Raw genomic sequence first — 20,694 nt, 5'->3', positions numbered from 1 at the left:
TTTTTATGTATCTAAAGTCCTTTGTACCTTCATAAACTATTAGTGTCTGGTTCATCTGTTTTATTCTTAAGTGATGGTCAGAAGTTTTAAGGAGACTATGTCGATTGTATACATACATTTTAATAAAACTGACTATAGAATAAACTTTCCCAATTCATGAGTATTTCATGTAGCTCAATATATTTCAGCCTTTTGAGATGTGTCATGTAAACTGTTCACTTGCCTTTTAGTTTTATGCCTGTGGAGCATGCAATACTCTCTTCTATTGATTTATCTGTGCCTAGTATTTTATGTTATGTTTGTGTAAATGCTGTTTTTATAATTCAATTCTTAAATGTTCATTATTACATATAGAAGTAAAACATAGGAGCACCTGCCTTCAGTGAAATATTAAACAGAGGAGTTCAGAATTTATAAACTTGTTCTATTACCACTTTTAAGTAGACAGGATTTATTCTTTTACTGGGAATTATGAGTTTGGATTTGATGTTTTACTTTGTGTGTGTGTGTGTGTGTGTGTGTGTGTGTGTGTGTGTGAAGAGAGTTTGTGCGTGCGTGCGTGCGTGTGTGTGTGCGTGCGTGTGTGTGTTTGAGGCAGTCATGCAGTAGGAACTGAGAATCTTCCACAACTAGGCCAGCAGTATCCCATGTAATACCTCCACAGAGCACCTGTCTTCTTCACACTGACGTTTTTATCCACTTAAGAAAGATGTCTTCTATTCCTTGTTTCATTTTTATATTTAATGCATATGATTTTATCAAATGCTATTTCATCATTTATTGGAATGGTCATATGACTTTTCTCATATATTATCAACATACTAGATAAAATTGATTTTACTCTAATATCAAAACAACCCAAAATGCTTGATCTAAGTTTCGGTCACCATACATTACTAATTTTACATGGTTTCTGTTTGATTTTCTAACACTACCTTAAAGATAGTTTGTTTAAATTCATTAATATATTCGTGGGTAAATTTTACTCCTTATGATTAACTTGTTTATCAGGAAAAACATGTTCTTGTACAAAATATTTGTTAATGTAAATTTCCACATTCGGAGTGGGTTAGTGTAGGGTTCATGTTATTTTGCCATGGAACACTGGTTCTGGATAATTAATAAAGCCACCTCACCTACAAGATCTTTTAAGGTAAATAATTAATGTCTCAGCACACTGCCTGACTGAGAATACTTAATAAAGTTGTTGATTCTGTTTCCTTTATGTCACTAAAAGTCTGTTGATTAAAATGTTCTCACATCACAATGTGGCAGGAGCATGCTTTGCAGTGACAGTAAATGGAGAGTATGTAGTTTGAATTTGTGTGGCTGCTCATCTTTCTAACTGTATCCAGTATTTTTCTCTTTTACAATATATACCATTGTACAATATTTTGAATTTGTGTTTGTTCGGAGTTTTTTTTTGCAGCAATGTCTCATGTATCCCATGCTGCCCTGAAACTTATTATGCAGCCGAGAATGAATTTAATGTCTGATCCTCATGACTCCCTCTCCTCACACCTCCAATTCTTAAGCTCTCGGATTATATCTGTATGCCACCCCTCTGCGGATGCAGCGCTGAGAATGAAACTCAGGGCTTTCTCTATGCCACACAAGCACTCTCCCAACTGAGCTGTGTCTCCAGCTCAAATCTTGGGATGCTAGTCTGTCTTTCAAATATTATCAGTTCTATGATCATTCTTTTCCCTGAAACTACACGCACCTACAGGAATTTGTCTAAGATGCTCCATTTTGAAGCGCTGCATTTGATTCACTACTTTAAAGGGAACCTGAATACAAAATCATGTTTGAGAGATTATGTTAACCCCTAAGTCATTCTTAACTTTCTCCTGGGGGTGTACTTCTGAAAACGGTTGGCTCTCCCAGCACACATTGTAAATGAGATCACGATGTTATAAAGGACGAGGGGGCTATGTAAGCCATGTATTCCTAGTATCCACATTTCCTAAAACAGTTTGAAAATAGAAGTGATAAAGCTAAGGCAAAGTATGAGTGTGCTGAACGTTAGGCAAGAGAGCAATTTACTTGATCCTAGGGGCAGTAAAGGTCGTGAGAAATCCACCCACGAACCTTTTAGTAGTATTCCTCAGGACGAAGCCTCTCCATGGCAACTGCAGAGCGTTTGCCCAGGGTTCCAGTTCTGACTTCTTGTGCCTTTACATGGTTTTCCCTTCTTTCCATGCTTAACAGGATGAAGATCGCCCGGCTGATATGAAAACACGCACCCATCATCCCATTACATTTTTTTCTGTGTGGACTGGAAATGACTGGAGGATTTTCACGGTAGTGATTTGCTTTGCTTCTCTGAACACAGGGTGATCAGTATTTTCACTTAGGACCCTTTGTCTGAAGACTTCATTTATCCTCCTTCCCTTGAACGTGCATTACTCAAGCATCATGGATTTCCACTGTAGTGGATAAAATTTCAAATACCATTAGATGTCCATCATCCACAATGAGACAGATAAGCATTCCTTAGAAACAGAAGTAAGCTCTCCAAGTGTAGCATAGAAGTAGGGAAGAAAATCAACCCATGAGGTGTGTGGTCTGTCTGGTTTTCTTAATCTGTGTTCTGTCCCTGTGATCGTCTCGGCATTTCTTCAGCTTGACAAAACTTTAACACGGCTTTTCATCCCTCTCTGCTCCTACAAAGCTTGCTTTTATAAAACTCGATTATAATTTCTCTGTGTGCCCTTTTGAGGTGCAAATCTTCTCCTAACCTTTTGCTGGTTTTACAATCATGGTTTTAGTTAAGGAACTTAAAGCTTTGCCTTTGTAATGTAGCCATGAAGAAAGATAGAGAAAGAGAACCTGTCTGCCTGAATCTATGGCAAAGTCTGCTTCCAACTCTTTTTTTTTAAGGAAATATATAGGTGGCCTGATCTCATAGGCAAACCTAGTCACCCTCTACCAGTTAAATTTCTGCTGTTATCATAAAACACAATTGGGCAAAATATTTTAAAGAAGAGTTTATTTTGGCTTACCATTCCAGCAGGTTAAAATCCATGGCAAGGACTGGAGGGCAGCAGGCAAGAGAAAGAGACAAGGTGGCTGGAATTGGAAGCTTACATCCTGAAGTGCAAGCAGAAAGCAGAAAGTAAACTGCATGTGGTAAAGACACTTCATCTCAAAACCTGGCCCTCATGATGTACTTCATCTAAGCTGTACCTCAGCCTCCCCAGACTGGCATCATCAACCAGGGACCAAGTGTTCCAGTGCCCAAAATTATGTGAAACCTTCCTTTTAAAGTCATCAGACCATCCAGTAAGTTTCCAGTTCACCCCAGGGTCTAGACTGCCGCCTGTCTTATATCAGTGAAACTGATTTTCATATCTCTTAACTCTTTTGATATCTCTGGATGTTTTGTTTAAGAGTGTTGGTTTATTTACGATTTTACATTTGCACATACAGTTTGCACACTAAATGCTCCTGCCTCAGACTCCCTCCCAATCCACCTGTTCTTCCTGCTTATGAATTTATGCATATTCATTTTATATTCTGATCCTTAAAGATCAGCCAAAGCCATCAGGATGAGTGTGGGTTTGGGCTATTAGAACCCAGTAAGTTCATCAGACGGGGCAAAACTAGGCACAGTGATCCTTTCTCTGCCAGAATCTATTGTCACCCAGTAGTTCAAAGGTAAGGGACAGGTCCTCCTGGGCTCTTATGCATTTTCTGACTGGCTGTTGATAGAGCTGGTCTTGTGTGGGCCCAGTGAAAAAAAATTACAGTTGACGTGAGTTAAGGATCCCAATAGTTGTATGAAGTTGGGGGATTCTAAGAAATGGCATTTTACACCATCTTCCTGATCATACATCCTTCCTTAAACCTTAGAAGGTGTGGTAGTGCTGACGTGCTCAGAGGTGGGTCCATGCCCACCACATTATCTGCATGTTAAGTGGTGGATTCGTACATTCACCACTGTTCACTGTAAGATTTTAAGGAGAGGTTTCTCAGACCAAGCCTGGGGGCTGCTTTTATCTATAGATATAAGCATAGATATTTAAAGAGCTGTTCGAATCATTGTCAATTTGTTTACTATCAGAATTGTGTTTCATGCATGAGCCTAACACTTCTGAACCTTCTGTTGTTAGACAGCCTTAGAGCACTGGGTATTGGTCTCTTGTGACTTATGGAATGGATCCTGAGTCCTTTCAAGAAACAGGTGACTACTACCATAGCAGTCAAGTTTTTTCTGCACACACGGCCATATCTTGCGTTTCAGATTCTTTTATATTCCTTTTTCCAAATTAATACTTGCTCCTCCCATAGTCACCTCCAGAATCTCCCACTCCCTGCCCTCCCTGCCTGACCCTTTCAATTCACAGTATTACTTCTTTAACGGTTTGTTTGTTTGGTTGATGTGCTACTCTCCCTCCCTTAAAATAATGCTTTACCCTAGTTTCTAGTTTACGCAGGTCCCCATGTAAGGTACCATCCTAAGGAATCGACATTAAAATTACCATAGAAGAGAGAACATGTGGTGTTTGCTCTTGAGTCGTGAAGTACCTCACTTGGAGTAATTCTTCGATAAATTTCCCCACTAACTTATTTCTCTTCACAATTGAAGGTATACATACACTGTGTACCTCATCCATTCATTGACTGTTTGGCATCTACGCTGCCTTCATTTCCTAGGTATTGTGAACAGGAAACAAGGAGCAGAGTTACGTAAGTATCCCTGATGTAGGATTCAGTGTTCTCTGGGTATATGCCCAGCAGCAGTATAGTAAGTAGTTTTCTTTTCAGTTCTTTTGGGAAGCCTCCAGAGTTATCTATTATGTGGCCTTATTATTTTATGGGCCCACAAAGAGTGTACAAAGTTTCCCCTTTTCTGCATTTCTGTGCTGGTGTTTGCTGTTGGTGGCTTTCTTGATGATTTTGGCCTCTGGTAGTGAGGTAGCATCTTTAGGTGGTTTTAACCTATATTACTCTAACAGCTAAGAATATTGAATAGTTTTCAAAGTGTGCTCTATAATATATTCTCTAGAAGTATAGACTAGCAGATCTATGCAAATGGTTTTGGTTCATTTGCTATTGAATTTTACAAGGCAAGAGACAGTGATCTACTTCTTTTCCAACACCGATATTTATGAATGACAACACCATTTGTTGAAGATTTTATATATGTATGTATGTATATATATATATATGCAGGCTTTTTGTATAAGTTATTTTTGATTTTTGCCTTTTGCTTTTTTCTTGAGGGTGTTGTTCACTTGTGACAAAATCTTATTTTGCAATCCATGCTAGACTAGGATGTTACCATGCCTAGCACGGAACAAGTTTTTCTTTTTTCAAAATATTAGTTTATTCCTCCTCAAAATTAGGATTTAAGTTACAATTTTTGGATTCATAGTATTTCAACCACATATAAAAATTCATTAAAGCACTACTTAGAGGTTGCTGTCCTCATCGAGAGCTGAAAGCCAGCCACCAGGGGCAACTACATGCCTGACAGCAGAGGTAAGACCAACATTTCTGCTCCAAGTGACCTGCCTGGTGGACTCAGGATACACAAAGGCAGAAGCTCTTTGGAACTGGGCACTTCCAGTTTCTGGCTGTGCCTGAAACTTTTCTGAAACCTTCCCACAGCTCACTGCTCCCAAATCCCATGGGAGAGAGCTGAACACCCAGAAGTGCAGACAATCGTGAGACCACAGGACAGATTGCCACTTCTGCCCACCTTTGCCCACATCCCTGGCCCAAGAGGAAACTGCACAGTGCCTCTGGGCACAGGAATATAGGAGCCATCAGCTGCCAGTACCTACGGTTCAGGTCTGTGCTAAGAACTGAACTGAACTAAACCAGTCAAACAGCTCCATGCACCCAAATCCCGTGGGGAGGGAAAGCTGGATCCTCAGAAATGCGGACACTCCTGAGAAACCAGAGGAGACCACTCTCTGCCAACATTCCCGACTCAAGAGAAAAATGCCTATTGCCATCTGTGCCCCCTGCTCACAGGGACCTTGGACCAGAAAGAGTAGGAATTCAAGGCCCATACCTAAACATAGTAAAAGCCATATACAGCAAACCAGTAGCTAACATTAAATTAAATGGAGAGAAACTTGAAGCAATCCCACTAAAATCAGGGACTATACAAGGCTGCCCACTCCCTCCGTACTTATTCAATATAGTTTTTGAAGTCCTACCCCGAGCAATCAGACTACAAAAGGAGGTCAAAGAGAAACAAATTGGAAAGGAAGAAGTAAAAATATCACTATTTGCAGATGATATGATAGTATAGTTCAGTGACTACAAAAGTTCTGAGAGAGAACTACTAAACCTGATAAACAACTTCAGCAAAGTGGCTGGGTATAAAATTAACTCAAACAAATCAGTAGCCTTCCTCAACTCAAAGGACAAACAAGCTGAGAAAGAAATTAGGGAAATGACACCCTCCATAATAGTCTGAAATAATATAAAATAACTCGGTGTGACATTAACCAAACAAGTGAAAGATGTATATGATAAGGACTTCAAGTCTCTGAAGAAAGAAATTGTAGAAGATTTCAGAAGATGGAAAGCCCTCCCATGCTCATGGATTGGCAGGATTGATATAGTAAAAATGGCCATTTTACCAAAAGCAAGCTATAGATTCAATGTAATCACCATCAAAATTCCAATTCAATTCTTCATAAAGTTAGAAAGAACAATCTGCAAATTGCAAATTCATTTGGAATAACAAAAAATCCAGGATAGATAAAACTACCCTCAACAATAAACGAACTTCTAGGGGAATCACCATCTCTGACCTCAAGCAGTATTACAGAATAATAGTGATAAAACCTATATGGTATTGGTACAGAGACAGGCAGATAGATCAATGGAATAGAACTGAAGACCCAGAAATGAACCCACACATGTATCATCACTTGATTTTTGACAAAGGAGCCAAAACCAACGAAGAGTTAGTCTTTTCAACAAATGGTGCTGGTTTAACTGGAGGTCAGCATGTAGAAGAATGCAGATCGATCCATTCTCATCACCCTGTAAGTGGTGGTCCAAGTGGATCAAAGACCTCCACATCAAACCAGATACACTCAAACTAATAGAAGAAAAAGTGGGGAAGCATCTGGAACACATGGGCACTGGGGAAATTTTCCTGAACAGAACACCAATGGCCTATGCTTTAAGATCAAGAATTGACAAATGGGACCTCGTAAAACTGAAAAGCTTCTGTAAGGCAAAGGACACTGTCACTAGGACAAAATGTCAACCAACAGATTGGGAAAAGATCTTTACCAATCCTACAACAGATAGAGGCCTTTTATTCAAAATATACAAAGAACTCAAGAAGTTAGACCACAGGGAGACAAATAACCCTATTAAAAATGGGGTTCAGAGCTAAACCAAGAAAGTTGAGGAATATCAAATGGCTGAGAAGCACCTAAAGAAATGTTGAGCCTCCTTAGTCATCCGGAAAATGCAAATCGAAATAACCCTGAGATTCTACCTCACACCAGTCAGAATGGCTAAAAACTGAGGGGACAGCAGATGCTGGCGAGGATGTGGAGAAAGAGGAACACTCCTCCATTGTTGGTGGGATTGCAGACTGGTACAACCATTCTGGAAATCAGTCTGGAGGTTCCTCAGAAAATTGGACATTGTACTACCTGAGAACCTAGCTATACCTCTCTTGGGCATATACCCAAAAGATGCTCCAACATATAACAAAGACACGTGCTCCACTATGCTCATAGCATCCTTATTTATAATAGACAGAAGCTGGAAAGAACCCAGATGCCCTTCAACAGAGGAATGGCTACAGTAAATGTGGTACATCTACACAATGGAGTACTACTCAGCTATCAAAAACAATGACTTCCTGAAATTCATAGGCAAATGGATGGAACTAGAAAATATCATCCTGAGAGAGGTAACCCAATCACAGAAAAGCACACATGGTATGCACTCACTGGTAAGTGGATATTAGCCTAAAAGCTTGAATTACTCAAGATGCAATGCAATGCACAGACCACATAAAACTCAAGAAGGATGATCAAAATGCGTATGCTTCACTCCTTTTTAAAAAGAGGAACAAAAGTATCTATAGGAGGGAATAGGGAGGAAAAGTTTAGAGCAGAGGCTGAAGGAATGGCCATTCAGAGCCTGTCTCACATGTGGCCCATATATATACAACCAGCAAAACTAGATAAGATGGATGAAGCTAAGAATTGCATGCTGACTGGAACCAGATATAAATCTCTCCTGAGAGATACAGCGAGAACATGTGAAATACAGAGACGAATGCTAGCAGAAAACCACTGAACTGAGAACGGGACCCCTGTTGGAGGAATTATTGAAAGGACTGAAAGAGCTGAAGTTACTTGCAACCCCATAAGAACAATACCAACCAACCAGAGCTTCCAGGGACTAAACCACTACCCAAAAACTATACATGGACTGACCCTGGGCTCCAACTGCATATGTAGCAGTGAATAGCCTTGTTGGGGCACCAGTGGAAGGGGAAGCCCTTGATTTTGCCAAGGTTGGAACCCCTGTGTAAGGGATTGGGGGGAGTGGTAAGCAGGTTTGGATGGGGTGGAGAACACCCTTATAGAATGTGAGGGGGAGGGCTTAGGAGGCTGATGGACAGGAAACCAGGAAAGAGAATAACATTTGAAATGTAAATAAGAAATACCCAATTTAAAAAAAGTGGAAAAAATAAATAAATAAAAATAAAATCACTACATAAAATGAAGAAAAATGTTGAAATGAAAATGAAAAATAGAAATGAATTATACACTTACAAAATGGATATGATATACAATTAAACTGCAACTATATGCAAAAGTGTTAATGAATCTCATAAACATAATGTTGAGAAAATAGTTACTTGAAAGAGAACATCTACACTTAATTGACTCACAGTCTATGCTAATGAATATAAACAAGGGTTTGCTTGTTGTAGGATAGAGGGAAGCTCCCATAGTGTGGCTCAGATCTGTGCTCTGTGTTTAAGCTGTGAGCTAACTTTCCCTCGTGTGACTGTAAGGAAGGCAGTCCATGATCACCGGTTTTCAGCTTTTCTGAGTCTACTCAGACAGCACACCCATGAACGCCATCATATAACATGTAATTAGGAATCATAGTGGTAAAGGACAACAGATGATGAGGATTCATCACCTTCCAGTTCCTAAGGTTTCAGAGCAATCCGGGCACACAGACTGTCTCTCTTCTTGGGCTCCACTTTAAGGACAGCAGATGTTGACCCTCCGACCCCTTAAAGTTGCCTCACTTGAGTCTTATACTTCTTAAAGGGACAAGAATTGAGTGCAGGCTGTGGAAAAGAGTTCCTGATTATAATGTTTATTACAAATACAACTTTTAAGCTGGGATTGTAACTGTGAGCAAGATATGAGGAGGCTGGACCAGTCCAAATCTCCTACAAAGTACATATATATATATATATATATATATATATATATATATATATATGTTCAGATGCACTGTAATGTAGGTGAACCCTACATATCTCTATATCATCCATACTTTAGTATGAATTGTATAAATAGAAGGACGAGTATGTAGTCCCTTTAGCAGACTGCTTGCCTTATAGCAAGAACACCTGGTTCTGCTCTCTCTCATGAGGGAAAGCAGATGTGGCAGTGCTTGCCTGTGATCCAAGCCAATAGGTGATAGAGATAGGGGACAAAAATGCAATGCCAGCCTAAGATACAGATCTGAGCTACATTAGATTCCAATTCTGCCTCAAAAAAAAGTTAAAGAGAAAGGGAGTGGAAAGAGAAAAGGAAAGAAGAGAAGAAGGAGGGGGGAACAAGGAGGAGGAGGGAAGTTATACAATGATACTATATAATGCTTATTTTGTGTGTGTGTGTGCGTGTGTGTGTGTGTGTGTGGTGTAGTATGGTGTGTGTGTGTGTGTGTGTGTGAGAGAGAGAGAGAGAGAGAGAGAGAAAGAGAGAGAGAGAGATGGGTAGAAGGGAGAGAGGGAGAAAAGGAGAAAAGGAAAGAAGGAAGGAATGAGGGAGGGCTTCATGCGTTTTCCAGTATGTCTACTTTGGCAATTTGTCAGTTACAATGACTTTGCTTGTGAACCGGAGAACAGTGTTAAAGCATCTCTCTCTCTCTCTCTCTCTCTCTCTCTCTCTCTCTCTCTCTCTCTCTCTCTCTCTCTCTCTCTCTCTCTCTCCTGCCCTGATGCTGTTACTGCAACCTTCACCACCTCCATCTTCCTCCCATTCCTTTCAACAATTACTACCAAAGACTATTATGTCCTTCACAATGTTTGATGGATAACATTTAAAAAGTCCGTGCCAACACATATGCCCCATATCCAACTATTTATTTGATTACATTTATATAGATATACGAAAATGCGTAGTATGCATTATGTAGAGATGTAGAAATACAGTAATTTAGTTACTGTAAGATCCAAATTACAGTCGGAAACAAGTGATTTCCTTCTTCAGGATGTGTTTTCCTTTTTTATTTATCAATTTCTGATTTAAATCTGTAAGTGAAATTGAAAGCGCTTATGCCGTAAAAGGTATTATAATTAAAATGATGTCTTTCCACAGATTCATTTCTAGACGTGACTTTCAGTTGTGTTCATGGGAGATCATCTCATGTCTTACTTACGTTGAGCTTCAGCAAACGATGAGTTATGCTCCACAGATAATCTGAAGATGCTGTTCCGTTCAGTAGTGGAGAGTTTTCATGTAGCTGGTTATTCTGGAAATGCAACTACGCAAAAAGAGAAATTATGGTCACATGAGAAACCAACTGGCTTTAGCAGTATGTCTTACACACACACACACACACACACACACACACACACACACACACACACAATTATGGAATGCACTTTGAAATGTAAATATAGTTATTTAAAAAGCCTTCGCTTCATTTTCCCATGTCAGATTAACTCATGTTTTATACGTGTAATTATTTCTCTTAAAAAAAAAAAGACAGCTTACAGATAGCATGTCCTTCTGAAATTGAGAAATTACCTTCCTGTAACTGCATTTATCATCTGCGATGTCTGAGAGATGTGCCCTTGAGATGGACTTTCAAAGCGGGGGTGTGACCTCATTAGTAAGAAATTTTAGGAAACTTGCCTACTTGGTCCTGATCACCCTCCCTTCCTGTCAGAAATAGAGATAGCATCTGAATTAAGGATTCTGTAATGGCTTCCTTTTTATTATAAATATTTTCTCAAAAGCTGCAAACTAGGAAGATTTTCGTTCTGCCTGTCCCAGGCTTTCCGTGAGTGTAAGGTGTCAGGGGAGTAAAGTGGCAGAGCATTCTAGGTCCTTGAGAATTGGGATGTATTATTTTGCTACCTAATCCTGGCGCTTGTCATCTTCTATTAATCCTCAGGAACACAGACATTTCCCTTAAATGGAAAGCACAGTTGTTTACCTCTGCTGAAGCAGGCCACGCAATTATAAATCTAATTACTATGGGTGGGGGAGAGAAAATAATGAATAAAAACTCCAAATGAAGTTTGTAGCAGCCTTTTGTCAGTCAGCATTTGGGCTGATGTAAGCACTAATGGATGCTCCTGGCATTGCGGTCTCCATGGAATGAGACCTCCGAATGATTGTGACATTTAGGCATCATAACTGGATGACTTTAACCAACTTAAAAAAAACGATATTTTTAAAATTCCAAAAATGCAATGAAGAAGCACACATGTTTGCTGGCCGATAAACTAGCAATAAAAAACTTTCGAGGGTTGAGTATTATGGATGAAAACAATGCCTACTTCTATCAGTTCTTTGACTGATGATTTGGATGTTTAATGAAGAAATTATTGTCTAGTTCAATTTAAGGAATTAGTCTCCTTTGAGGATAATCTGACCCTGAGTATATAAACATTCATAGCATCTGATGATAATTCTAAGGTTTATGACTCGTTGCATAAGCGGGTCTTAAAGGGGCATCTTCTACTTTTGAATGCTTTGTGAGTAAATTTTATTCTATAGCAAACCTATTCGTGAACTACAAATTCAACTGGGACTTGAGAGATTTAAACAATTTTGAAAAGTACACGTTAGTGTTGTAATTTTCCCAGTTAGCATAAGGCTAACTTTACATCCTCATTCATTGCTATCAGAAAATAGAGAAGAGAGCAGAAAAACGACACAGAGGGAACAAATAGATAAACCATAGTTACTTACATACATGGGGCCTATGGGCAACTTTAGATCTTGATACCTCTCTCTCCTCCTGAAAACACCTCTACATCCAGTCACACAATAATAAGGGGCTGCATTGTAGTACTTACAGGGAACCATTCAGGAAGATTCTCTTTGATCCCACCTCCTCTGAATCTCCAGGCAGAGAACATCAACAGATGGATTTATTTTTATTATTTTTACGAATTATTTACATTTCAAATATTGTCCTGACTCCCAGGCTCCCTTCTACAAGCCCCCACACCCCATCCTACCTTCCATTTACCGCTAAGGGGGTGCTGCTCCGCCCACCCACTCACTCCAACCTCACCTCTGTAGCATCCCCCTTCTCTGGGGCATCAAGTCTCAATGCAACCAAGGGCCTCCCCTCCCACTGAGGCCAGGCAAGGCAGTCTTCTGCTACATATGTAGTGGGGCCATGGACCAGCCCATGTACGCTCTTTGGTTGATGGCTTAGCTCCTGAGAGCTCTGAGGGCCTGGTTGGTTGATGTTGTTATCCCTATGGAGTTGCAATCCCCTTCTGCTCCTTCAGTCCTTCCTCTATTTCTTCCACAAGTGTCCCCGGGTTCAGTCCAATGGTTGGCTGTAAGTATCTGCGTGTGTCTCAGTCAGGTGCTAATAGAGCCTCTCAGAGGCCAGCCTTGCCAGGCTCCTGTCTGCAAGGACATCTTGGCATCAACAATAGTGCCAGGGTTTGGTGCCTGTGCATGGGTTGGATCCCAAGTTTGGGCAGTCTCTGAATGGCCTTTCCCTCAGAAAGCAGATGAATATTTCTGCGCTGAATTCAGTCCTTGTCTTACTGGCTCTATGTGGGGCTGAGCACTGGAAGCTTTCCACAGAGATCTCTGGTCCGGCTAGGTGTGCAGGTTCAGGCAAAGGGGAGAGAACTTGGGCAGGGAGGGAGGACTGCATTCGCTGCCTCTGCTGGTGCTGCTCTGATTTTGGAAGAGTAGATCTCTTCCCCAAGAGACAGTGTTATAGCTCTTCTGACAGAAGCTCTCGGACAATGGAAAAATTCCTGCACACCTTTAATCCTTCTGAATAGGATTCAGCTTCAGGATGAGTCCCGGTCCGGAAGCAGGTACTTCCTATTGGTTTGGCCTCATGTAGATATTTGGGGGCGTGGTCCTGCTTCTACATAACTGATCTGTCTTGAGCCTATGTGATTTATAGTTAGGTTTCTCACCTGTGGAGTAGGGACTTTGAGGCGTTGCCCTACGTGAGTGATTGATCTGTCCCAAACCTCTCTACAGGGGGTTTTGGGGGTCTGCAGCTATGTGAAAGGGACCTGATATCCTGGTAGACTGAAAATGTTGCTGCCATCCCTTAGGGTCCCCGAAGGGTTTGACCTATCGCAACCAGGAACCAGGGTACCTTTCACAGCCTGCCGCCCCCAAGTTCTAAGTCTTTTATGAGCCCTTACTAACCCTTCTGCATACTGTATCCACTGTCTTCTAACATTCTTCCAGGATTCCAACATATCCAGGAAAAGTGATCACATAGGACCACAAGAGATGTATAAATTATAATCATAGCAGCTTTAGTCAGAAGAAAATGGGCACATTCAGGATGATGTGGCTGTAGACAGTGATTTTTCTCACCTCCACTGTATTAACAGCATTTAAGTATTCATATTTCTATTTTAAAATGACCACCATGATAAAGATGATGAACTAAAAGTATGTAGCCACCGTATTTTCTTTCTAGAAGCATCCAGGATATGCGGAAAGAATGAAGTCACCTAATTTCATATTATTGACAGCTTTTTCTCCACAGGATTTTTTTCTCCCTTTATTTTGTTGACTATTTTCCTGAGGAAGAGTACAAATGAGGAAATACGGGATTTAAAATTCATAGATCAATAATTACTTAAATCCACACACACTTCCAGTTTTTACATTCCTGTTTTCACTAAAGCGCACGCACAACCAGCCATTCCTCAGCTTCTTGCCAGCAATATCGCTTTTGCCTATTCTTTAACATCATGTGGAGTCACAAGACATTCGTTTCTTCCTTATTATTGTGACTGTGTGAGTCACTCAAGTTCTATGGCTGGTGAGCTTTCATTTTAATTGCTGAACAGCAGGCAAGCTCACATCCATACTGGAAGCTGGTTTTTATCCATGGAGGAAGCATTAAGGCTGGTGTGCATTGTGGTTTTGGAGTCTGTGACATGAAGTGTTTTCTTCAGTGTATTCTTTCAGGAGATAGGAAGAGCTTATGTTTTAGAAACCTACTCAGTAAACATTACAAAAATAATCTATTAATATTTATTAATAAACATACTAGAATATTTTAGCCAAAACATCACCGGGCTATATTGCACACAATGTAACAGACTTATTAAAGAACTCCAAATAACTTCTTTTTTTCCTATTAGACTGTTTCAGATCTTTTCATCCTTGTTGAGCAGCAAAGAAAAGAAACTTTTTTCACCACATGTAGATCCTGGCTGTATCAACAGGAAAAATTGTCACTTGTCCACATCAGAGGTCTTCATACTTCTACATACATAGAGGACACTGTAGTTGGCACCGATTATTCACAGGTATTATTTAACTCAATTTGTAGAAAATTCCCCAAACACAGATACCACGCTGCCATGACTCTGCAAAGTACTGCAAAGCAGAAGTTGAGCAAAACACATCCTCCCATCAAAGGAATCCATACTCTCTTCCTAAGTGTACATTGTTAACCTAAAAATTAAAATCAAAATACACTAAGAATCCTAATAGTGCTATACAATTTATATGCATGAAAGAATAAAAGTCAGAAAAGACCATTATAATTAATGGATTTTTTTATAATCACCTTTATGTGGGGAAATCAAAAGGAATGTATATCAAAGATTGAAGATTGAAGGAAGACTGTATCAGGGTGATTTTGAAAGAGTGGGAAGGAGACCTTTCAACAGTGGAGGAAAGCACAGGGTGAGGACATGGAACCACAGTTCACACATTTCCCTATCATACATTAGCTCACAGCCATTTGACTATTTGAGTACGAAGTGTGGGCCCATGCGATGATTCGGTGGGTAAAGGTGCCAAATCCCAAACCTGAAAACCCAAGTTTTATGCCTTGGACCCACGTGGCAGAAAGCGATAACTGAATCCTGAAGTGTCCTCTGACATTTGTGTATATGCCGCATGTATACAATCATAAATATATGCATGCAAATAAATAAAATGTAAGGAGCAAACAGGTAAAACTTCAGTGTTCTTTATGCACAATCTTTCTAACCTGCTAGATGGTCAGGCTCTGATCAAGATCCATTGGACATCCTGAATGAAATAATGTGTACTAAATTGCCTCTGAACTAGGTACTCAGAGGACATTGGTACTGTTCTCAATTTTAAACCATATAAATTTACGAAAAATATTTCTGAATTGACAATTCACAGAAGTTACAAACATAACAAAAACATACCAAATAAGAAAACTAAGTTAAAATGGAATTAATTAACTAATTAATTAGCTTAAATGGGCTTAATTCAAGTCAGATTTTATTTTAATTTAATGTACTTTATCATTTTTTTTCTAGAAGCAGTGATAACCTGACATATTAGAGATTATTGAATCTATTTTTAGTGTTAATAGTTCCATTCCAGTCGTTGGAGCCATGTTGATATTTTAAGTTGGTGACACTTTCTACCATATTTTTGAAAAAAGAATGTAGTTGAAAGCAGGGACTATCAGATGCATTTTTTAAAAATGGGCTCACATGGAGTTGACTATACGAATGCAACAAAACCCCTACAAGATACCAGAAGTTAACAAATATCCCAGTGACAAGAGCAGGTTGCTTAGGGAGGTGGTCGTTGGCCAGTCCAGTCCCATAGATACTATATCTAATCACCATTGCTCCTGGTTAAGGCCCATTGCTTAAAACACTGGTCTTCATATGCTTTTAAAAAGGTTGCTGAGGACACTAATTAAGGTGGGATGGGAAATGGAGTAGATACAGGAAGAGTTCTAAAAGCAGATAAATATAATCAAAACATTGTAGAAGATATTCAAAGAACTAATAATTTTTTAAATGGAGGAGGAGTAGATGAGGAAACTTGGTGAGAGTGTCAGAAATGTCACCTCTTCAGTCAGTGTCACCACTGTCTGGATGAAGATTTCTATGTCTTAAACTGTAAGTGGAACCTACTCGTCCAATGGTTGACTTGTGGCATAACGACAATGGACACATTCTATAAATAACTCCAAGAAGGAAGATGCTGCTGCAGCTAAGAAAAATGATGATATCCCATTCCCTGGCTTCTCTTTCATTATTTGTGGGCATGAAAATAGCAATAAATTTATTTTCTCCTCTCCATTTAAGATTTAGTGCATCCCAATGGGAAGGCTGCTGCTGCAACTGAATTTCCAACTCAGTGTTATTCAGACAAAGAAACAAAATGCAAGAACAGTAGATTGGCAAGTTTCCATTCGTTGTTAGATCCTTTTAGTCTGGCTAAACTCTTAGGAAGCCCTGCAATTTGTGAGTCATTAACCTTTGTACCAAGGATGTATTTTTTGATATAACTACATCACCACTGTGCACAAAATGGTCAGGTCTCTCTAGAGACCAATTTCTTATCACTTGGTGAATAGAATAATGAATCTACCATGATTCAACTACTCTGCTGTGACTGAATGTACATGATACCCCAATAAACAAATGCACCCAAGGATCCAGACAAGAAGGGGAATAGATCTTCTGGTGTGTATGTGGCAGGGGGGTGTTTGTGTGCATTTGTGTGTGCATGAACATGTGCACATACAATTTAGTCTTCCATCAAGCAAGCATGTATAGTTTACTATAAGAATAAAATAATGTGTCACAAACGATGGCTGTAACATAATTGTCTGAAAGACATTCAAATGAGACATTTATCAATAGTAAAATTGACTAACATCTCTCATTTCAGCACATCCAGTTCACTTTCTGGTCTTAAATAATATTGTTCTGGAATAGAGTCAATGGCGAAGTGAAAAGTCCTGACATGGGATGTCTATGGTCATCAAGACCACAAATACTATCTGATCCTTTACTGAAAGGATCCAGCTTTATTCTAGTAAGATTCGCGTACAATGGTTTTACTCCTTTGAGTTTTTAATACAATGAACTAATAACAGGAACAAAACTCTCAGATATTCTATTTTTCTTGCATGTCTAAGGAAATAAGGGAATGATCGAGGATGAATACAGCAATCCAATCCTAAACACACTGCTTAGAGAGAAACAATGATAAAGATCATTACTGGTTTCATTGTGAGTAAAAATGTTGGTATGATAATTGCACACGTGAATGTTATTGGACATTACCTATGACATAGATAGTGCAATTCCATCTATTTAGAAATGAAAATATTTAAATTCATGTGTGTTCTATAACTTTCTGGAAAAGGATAAATCCCTAGCTATGCACCAACCAATAGCAGAGGAACTTGTTACCTGTGGACCCCGGTTAAAAGATTCTACCACAGAGAGAAGGCCCAACAGGAAGTGTGTCTCATGGAGTGACATTTAGGAACTTTGAATTCATTTAAATGCACCTAATCAAAATTTACTTAAATTTTCACCTACGGTGAAATTTTAAAAGTAAATATTTCGTAACTAGTAAAGATTTATTGCTTTCTCTGGCTTATATTTCCTCACAAGATTTTTTTTTAATCTTAGAGATGATAAGGTCCTTTCTGTAGGCATGCAATTGGGTGATAGTGTTAACACTTTCTGAAGGTATCTAGAGAATATTAATATGGCTATTATGATATTGAAAGGTATGGAAGAGAGGCACATTACAAGGAGAAAACACATGGTTCTGGGTTGAAGATGGCAGCTGGAGATCTTTGTGAATGGCCAAGCAGGATGTAAGAAAAGGCCAAGACGTGGACTGGATGGTCTTCAGCAGCCACCTTGCTAACTAGCTCTTGTAATCCAGATCAGGTTGGATGAGTGACTTAGAGGGAAATGAGTAAGTGCTTTGGAAGCTTCAAATGTTTCAATATTTGCTTAGCATGTTTGGCAATCTAAGAGTCACAAGAAGACTATGTCGTTCTGATTCCATGAAACACACTTTGGTCTATATCAGGGCACCAACATATGAAAGGTGGCATGATGTAAAGATGTAGATCAATGATCTTTCCCACATCTGTATATTCCTCACCCTACCTCAGTAATGATGAAATAGTCCCTGTACATGGCATTCACCCAAGCTTTGTACTTAGAGAATTTCAACAGTGACAGGGAAGACCCTTTCTTTTTCCTGTTATGCTGCCAGGCTTCATTTGCACTGATGTCTGCCTCCAGTATCTTGGGTCTCATCTCAAAATGTCAATCTGAAAATAAAGGCTTTGACTGCACCAAGTCCTTCTTTAAAATTAATGAAAAGAAAAAGGGGGAGGGAAGCTTCTTAGTTAGAAATGGATACTGAACTGAAACCATCAGAACAAATGAAGAGTGGCAGTTTAATTTTGCTAAATACTATAAGAGAAGAGACGTCAGCTGGGATGACTGGTAGTCCGGCCCTTTGTGACAGTAATAGAGCATGCTGGAGAATGTTACCATCATTTCCTTTAAAAGTATTTCCAAAAATTTACATGAAAAGAGCTGGGAGCAACCCTTCTATGTGGGGACTAAAGGTCATGCCTCATCTCTTCTTCCAAGATTCCTCGTAGAAGCTGAAGTGGGTTTATTTATTTAAAATTCATAATTCCAAAATGCCTCATCATGCTCATCTCACTTGATGGGAAGACGTCTATGCATCCTCAGCTCACATGGTCTTTGGGAATGTTATCTCAGCAGTGACAGCTAGATTTACCTGGCTCAAGTCTTCGCTACCCAAATGCGTCTCAATTTAGAATCTGTCAAACACATCAGGTGCAAGAGGGTTGGCATTATTGGAATAGGCAGATACATGGACTGTGTTTTTAACTTTACTTGGACACAGGGACTGTCACCTTAGAATTAATTGCAAAGGGCAAGTTTACTAACCTGACTGAGCAGGACCTGCATCCCAGATAGAAAACTCACCTCCTAGGTGTGGGAGGTCAGGTTAAAATTAGAAACTATGCACAATTCAGTCTGCATGCAAGTACCTCAGAGAAGCAGGAGACAAAGTTTTGAGGTAAGAATAATGCAACTTTTGGAAAAAATAGTTTTAAATAATAGCTCACCTCAAGAGAAAACCCAGGAAGCAGACTCTGCAGGACATTTTTGAATAGGAGTCTAAAGTTTCATAGTATGAGGAAGAAGAAAATGAAGTATCATTGTCAGGAAAAATATGCTTCGAAAACAGTCACAGTTTAAAACTCAGGAGATTTCTCTGGGACCCTGAGGTGGTAATGACTCTATAGAGATCTTCCAAACTGGGATGAGAAGCTATGCCTTCTCATCTCCCACACTTCCAACAAGGGATAGGAAATGCTTTTGACAAGATGTTTCTAAGCAGTCACAAGATCCAGAGGATACTTGGTAGAAAAATCTTGCTGCCCAAACGATCAGCAGCTATAGGAATGAGGGACTGGATCCTACAGTGGGACAATCAAAAATTCCAATGAAGCAGACATCAACTTCACCCAGTTATGATCCTTCAGACTCAATTCCATATAAGTTCCTGAAGCCACTCTTTAAGATTCTAGGGTTTTCTCTCATTGAAGTACATCATAAGGAAAACTACAATATGTGTTCAGTTTGTGCCTACCATATATACCCACTGTTTAAGAATTAAGTTTGGATCTCAGGCTCCTTTAGCAGATCGTCGTGGAGAACTCATCATGTAACCACAAGTAGTATTTGTAGTAGGCATTGGTGACATGACCACAAATGATCTGAAAATATGACACACCCTCACTTGCATATTATTTAATATTTAATAGAGGTATCCCTGTCCATGCCCAATACCATAGAATCCATTTCATCTCATAACGTAATACTGATGTCTGTGTGGTTTGTTTCTTAGTGGATCTGACTTCACCGTGGATCTGACGTCACCTAGTCCATGAAGTTTTCTGCCTAAAAAGATTTGAAGGTCCAATAAAATATAACTTTCTCAGTAATATCTGAGCATTCTTCTTAGGGTTGGTTTTTTTTAAAGTTTATTATGTTACTGTGGATTAGATGGTTTTGTTCCAGAAACATATATGACTACATGGTGAGTCCTCTCCTCTGAGTGCCCCAAATACCTCATGTATGTTTCCCTGCCATGTTATTTATCATGCATAAAGTTGTTTTCATCAGAGTCCAGGAGGTTTGCAGAACCCTTTCCTAATGCTGTTAATGTGTCAATAGAGTCCATCCACGCATAGATAATCCAAAAGAGCTGAAACAGACAACCTGCTTCTTTCCTCATGACAGTCATTGTGACATTCAATAGTGTCCTTCACTTTGAAGGTGATACTCTGACATGGCTCATTGAATTAACTTATACAGTAATTTCTTGAATATTCATGGATTTTCTTTTCTCCTTGACTCTAAAGTTCATGTTTTTTACCAAGTCCCCTAGTGAACTTGTCACT

The 20,694-nt window shown here is 39.4% G+C and overlaps 1 long non-coding RNA gene across 1 annotated transcript; it reads left to right on the top strand.

Moving 5' to 3' along the window:
• The first annotated feature begins 2,163 nt into the window (after nucleotides 1–2,163).
• Nucleotides 2,164–20,235, top strand: LOC102554335 (uncharacterized). The gene is made up of 4 exons (XR_015648228.1): nucleotides 2,164–2,304; nucleotides 3,014–3,285; nucleotides 17,959–18,152; nucleotides 20,139–20,235. It is a non-coding gene; the product is annotated as an uncharacterized LOC102554335 (long non-coding RNA).
• The last annotated feature ends 459 nt before the right edge of the window (nucleotides 20,236–20,694 follow it).

This window comes from Rattus norvegicus, chromosome 1, assembly GCF_021556685.1.
Source record: "Rattus norvegicus strain SHRSP/BbbUtx chromosome 1, alternate assembly SHRSP_T2T, whole genome shotgun sequence".
NCBI lineage: Eukaryota > Metazoa > Chordata > Mammalia > Rodentia > Muridae > Rattus > Rattus norvegicus.
Note: the sequence above shows the minus strand (reverse complement) of the source record. Positions and strands in the feature narration are given on the sequence as shown.